Here is a 6,047-nt window from a genome sequence, read left to right as displayed (position 1 = left end):
TACTCTGCAACCCCATTCTTGAGTTTAGTCGGTGCCATTCCCTCCGTCCACTTTCAAGATGCAATCCAGGCCCTCTTGCGAGAGTCGTAGTCCACTGTAAAATCCGGCCGATCGATGTGGAGCGCTGCACACACTGGGGCCTCCAAGAATCGCACCTTTCCATCCCGATGAATTGCGACTCACCCCAGCGCCTTGATGGCATCGTATCCGAGCAACAGGTCAAACCCCAGGAGATTTCCTTGGGTCACAAGTACATTGATCTTAGTGGCTGCACCGGTGTCCGTGTAGATCTCGACAGTTCCAGCTCCACAGCATGTCTGGGTCTCGCCTCCTATCGTGGTGACTTTGATCTTTCTCTTAGTCCAACTTGGACACAGCCTGGCGCTCACTATAGTATGCGAACAGCCTGAGTCGAGAAGTGCTGAGCAGGGTATCCTGTTTACGTAGACTGTCATCACTGGTTGCGCCTTGTTCAAATTTTGCTCGGGGAGCAGGGCGGCGCTGACGTCCTCTCCCCTGATACGTTTCCCGCACAGTTTTGGGCTAGATGCCCCAAACCGCCACAACTAAAAGAGCGCACACGCCACCTGTGGGTGCAATTCCTTGCAAAATGTCCGCGTCGGCCGCAGCGAAAACATTTCCCATTGCTTGCAGGGTTCTGATTCAGAATCTCCCGAGCGCCAATCTGGCCTGTCTGTGTCGCCATCACAACTGGTTCCCCCAGGTCCTCCTCATCTTTGATGATGGCTCGAGCACGTTCCATCAAGTGTTCCATGGTCGTTGTTGAAACGCTGGTTGAGGCTCTCAGTAGCTGCTTCACCCGAGTGGGAAGGCCCACCACAAACGCGTCCGCGAGCGTCCGCTCCGACACCCCTCCACCGAACAGGACTGCGAGTTTCTTTAACACCGCGAAGAAAACGTCCACGCTTTCCTCCGGTAGAAGTTTTCGGGAAGTAAATTTTTCATAGGCCGTACAAGGATCCATGGCAAATGCCTTGTACAGCGCAGCTTTAATTGCGGTGACATCTCCCTTTTCGGCAGCACTGAGTTGCTGATATAGACTCAAGGCACCCCCAGCCAATCTATAGGGAATCACAGTGTGTACCCTTTTCACCTCACAAAGGTCGCACGTCAGTTTGACCCTTTCAACCCAGTCGACGATGGACGTGGACCCGTCAAACTCGGGTATGAGCTTTAAGTCGAATTTCGACTCGGTCATAGTCCTAGAGGCCAAATTGCCGAGATAGCTTGTAAGAAAATGCGTAAGGAAAGTGCTTTAAAAAAAAAAGAATTACTGCGCCCTCTGTAGATGTATGAGGAAAAATTCAAGATGACGCCCGACCCCCTCTTCAACACGGTAAGTTCAGGAAAAGATGTTATAAATGTTGCAGCAATTCAATAACCATTATACACCGGTTCTGCACGGAATCCAACTAGCAAGGTGCCTAGACGGACGCGAACGGTTACTCAGACGGACCCAACAACGGTAAAATATCCTCACACGGCACGAGAAGCAACACGATTCCCCGACCAACTCAATCGTCGCTCTCCCCACGTCTTTTCCATCACCCGCTTTTATGGTCGTTGTAGGCCGGCTAAATTTGCATATTGCGAGAATTCGTGTGACTTTGCGAGACATCATACTTTACAAAAGACGGCGGCCGCCATCTTGGTCGTTCTTTTCTATTTTCGGTCGGTGACGCCGAGCTTGTTTCGAGGTAAGTCTTTTTCCCCTCGTACATCTCTCCCACGTACCAACACAACACGCGGGCGTTTATCTCCTGGATGCACGTTACACTAAAGCCTCGTGTGAACGGGCTAATCTAACAGGTTTCTCGATTTTGTAACCTTTCGGTGTGTTTAACAGTTCCTTTTGCAGTTCAGGTATTGGTGTGCTGGCAATTAGTAACTCGACGAGGTGTTCGTTTAATTTATCGGCACTGAAATCACATTTCTTTGCCAACAGTCGACATCTGTTGATGAAGATGTCTGTTGTTTCATTTGGTCTCTGCTGGTATGTTCCAGTTTACAAACGCGGTGGTTTGTTGCTGGTTCTAGCTGCTCTAAAAATGCAGTAAATATTATTTATGGATCCTTGCGATCATCATCCGACATCGACCAACTATTATACCGGCGTAAACCTTCTTCGCCGGTCGTTCCATTCGTTGTCGAAATAGTTTGAATGATTCGGCAATACATGTCGTGCACCATTCAAAACTAGGGACTTGTAATGAAATTGTGGTCATTACGATAAGAAAGTGTGAAGAAAAAATTTGTGTGGTGTGGGAGGTAAGAAAAAAATTTGTTCAGCGTGTAAGAGATTAAAAAAAATCGTTTTTTTTGTTGCTTTTTTTTACTCGCTGTTTTACCTTTTTTTTAATTGTCTGTGACGTTATAAGATTGTGTGCTGTATGATAATACCGCTTGCCACCATGTCATGCTGTGTTGTGCATGGATGTATAAGAAAAGATTGGAACACGTGTGTTTGGTTGGTAAGAAGGGAACGAAATAATGGCGCCCCGCTTTATCGATTAATTGCTATGCGCATGAGTGAGTGCATACAAAAGTTAGATCACGAAACCGGAATGAAAGAGTCTATATAAAAGTTACTGAAACGAAAGAGCAGCAAAGTGAACGAATCGAAAGCGCTCGTGACAGCAACAACTATTGAACGTTTATTGATATTTTTGATTTTGATATGAAGATATATACGATGTAATAAATATATATATTTCTTCGTTACTATCTTGTCTTATTAAATCTTATTTCATACAATGATTGAATTATTCATACATTATATTAATCTAAATGTTTTGGAAAGATGCTGCATTTCTTTACCATTCAATTTTACAGATTCCACAACGGATATTTTGTCAGAATATACTTCCTTTGCATTTACTTAAGCATCCACAAAGCAGTTGATCTATTCCACTATAGCTAGTGACAATTTGACAATATTTCCAATTTTGACGAAAACAATTGAGATGTTCATCAGTTATGATTGTATAAGCATGAAAGGTTGCTTCATTTTATCAGAATTTACTCAATTTACATTTACACAAACCATTCACAAAACGATATCCATCATAGTTATGATTGTATCCATATAACATATATTCATCATAGTTATTATTGTATCCATATAAAAGATATCCATCATAGTTATGATTGTATCAATATAAAAGATATTCATCATAGTTATTATTGTATCCATATAAAAGATATTCATCATAGTTATCATTCTATCAATATAAGATATTCATCATAGTTATGATTGTATCAATATAAAAAATATTCATCATAGTTATGATTGTATCAATATAAAAGATATTCATCATAGTTATGATTCTATCAATATAAAAGATATTCATCATAGTTATTATTGTATCAATATAAAAGATATTCATCATAGTTATGATTGTATCAATATAAAAGATATCCATCACAGTTATGATTGTGTCAAGATAAAAGATATTCATCATAGTTATGATTGTATCAATATAAAAGATATTCATCATAGTTATGATTGTATCAAGATAAAAGATATTAATCATACTGATGATTGTGTCAGCATGAATGTGAAATTTCTAAATAATTATGATTGTATTAATATAAAACATGTAGTTATGATTGTATCAATGTAAAACAGTTATGATTGTATTAATATAAAACATATTCATCATACTTATGATTGTATCAATATAAGATATTCATCACAGTAATGATTGTGTCAATATAAAATACATTAATCGTAGTTATGATTGTATTAATATAAAAGCCAAATCGCTAAATAAGTTTTCTTTAACAGTCAAACTTCCATAACGATGAAAATTGAAAATATTTTAATACAAATAACTTAAAATAAATAAAATAAATTTCATTTATTTTTTCTTTGCAGATGTTCCTGCTTGAAAGCTTGTATTGAATCTGAACGAGTCCATATTTTCCTTAATATTTCCTACAGAGAAAATCATATTCGTGTTTGAAGACGTAAACTGTCATCTGTGGCAAAACTATATTATATTTGTCAGAAGAAAATCGAAATATTTGTCATAAAAATATTGTTCTTCTTGTTTCTCAAAATAATAATTACTGAAAAATTCAAGGATACGGTATATGATAAACCACACTGAGGATTGGTGCGAAATGTATTATTCTGATAAACCAAATCTAGCGATGCATATGAGTATTCACACTGGGGAATAGCTATATTCTCGTGAACAACATCAATAATCAAGTTCAGAGAAACCAAATCTAGCGATGAATGTGAGTACTTACACTGGAGAAAAGAAATGAGTACTCACACTGTGGATAATCAATATTCTCGTGAACAATGTCAATATTCACGTTCTGAGGAACCAAATCTAATGATTGCTATGAGTACTCACACTGGAGAAATGCCATATTCTCGTGAACAATTTCAATATTCACGTTCTGGGGAACTAAATCTAGCGATGCATATGAGTACTCACACTTGAGAAATGCCATATTCTCCTGGACAATTTCAATATTCACGTTCTGAGGAACCAAATCTAGCGATGCATATGAGTACTCACACTGGAGAAATGCCATATAATCCTGGACAATGTCAATGTTCACGTTCTGAAGAACCAAATCTAGCGATGCATATAAGTACTTACACTGGGGAAAATCCATATTCTCGTGAACAATTTCAATATTCACGTTCTGAGGAACCAAATCTAGTGATGCATATGAGTAATCACACAGGAGAAATGCCATATTCTGAACAATTTCAATATTCACGTTCTGAGGAGCCAAATCTAGCGATGCATATGTGTACTCCCACTGGGGAAATGCCATATTCTGCTGGACAATTTCAATATTCACGTTCTGAGGAGCCAAATCTAACGATGCATATAAGTACTCACACTGGGGAAAATTCACATTCTCGAGAACAATGTCAATATTCACGTTCTGCGGAACCAAATCTAGCGATGCATGTGAGTACTCACACAGGAAAAATGCCATATTCTTCTGAACAATTTCAATATTCACGTTCTGAGGAAACAAATCTAGCGATGCATATGAGTACGCATACTGGAGAAGAGCCATATTCTCCTGGACAATTTCAATATTCACGTTCTGAGAAACAAAATCTAGCGATACATACGAGTACTCAAACTCGAGATAAGCCATATTCTTGTAAAGAATGTCAATTTTCAACTTCAAATAAATCAGACCTAAGGAGACACATAAAAATTTACTCTCGAGTAAAATCATATTCTTGTGGACTATATGATTATTCATATACACAGAAACAACATCTAACGTACCACATGAGATTTCACGTAAGGGGAAACCCATATTCTTGTGAAAAATGTGTATTTTCATGTTTTATTAAACAACATCTAACACTACATATGAGACACCATAAAATGTGAAAACCATATTCATGTGAACAATATTAATATTAAAATTCTCGTAAAGAAAATCTGTCTACACATTTCAGAACTCACACGTAGTAAACTTGTAAACAACGCGTCCCTTATTGTTTTATACATCATATTTACTGAAACATAAAAATTTATTCTGAAAAAAAAATGCCCACTGGAAATAACTGAAATGCTTATTTGGCATCCAGTCTCTCTTTATAGGGGGTTGATGGGACCTGCAACGAAGATACTTGCATCATAAAGTCAGCTATTAATCAAAAACTCGTTAATTATAACCATGATATTATTCGTGAATTGACTCCCCTATACGTCACTTATCATCAACAGCTAATAATGTAAAACTATTACACCATCTCCCGCTCGTTCTTGCTCGTTACTATCAATGAAAAAGGCTACTGCCATAGCTGGAAATGTAGGGAAGAGATCCGTTATGAAATGTCAGACTACAAGAATTGCAACGACAGAAATAAAGAGTTACTGTTGCTATTCCGGGTTGTAGCATGCAACACACTCCCTCTGGAGCTTAACTAGATATCTTATGCTGCAGGACTTTAAATTATGTGTCTCTCAATTGCAAAAACAAAATTACATATTGAAAATGGAAGCTGCTGAATCGGCTGAATTTTTGTTTCA

The sequence above is a fragment of the Euprymna scolopes genome, chromosome 46, assembly GCF_053919585.1.
Source record: "Euprymna scolopes isolate OS-2025 chromosome 46, ASM5391958v1, whole genome shotgun sequence".
NCBI lineage: Eukaryota > Metazoa > Mollusca > Cephalopoda > Sepiida > Sepiolidae > Euprymna > Euprymna scolopes.
This window is presented reverse-complemented; position numbering follows the sequence as displayed.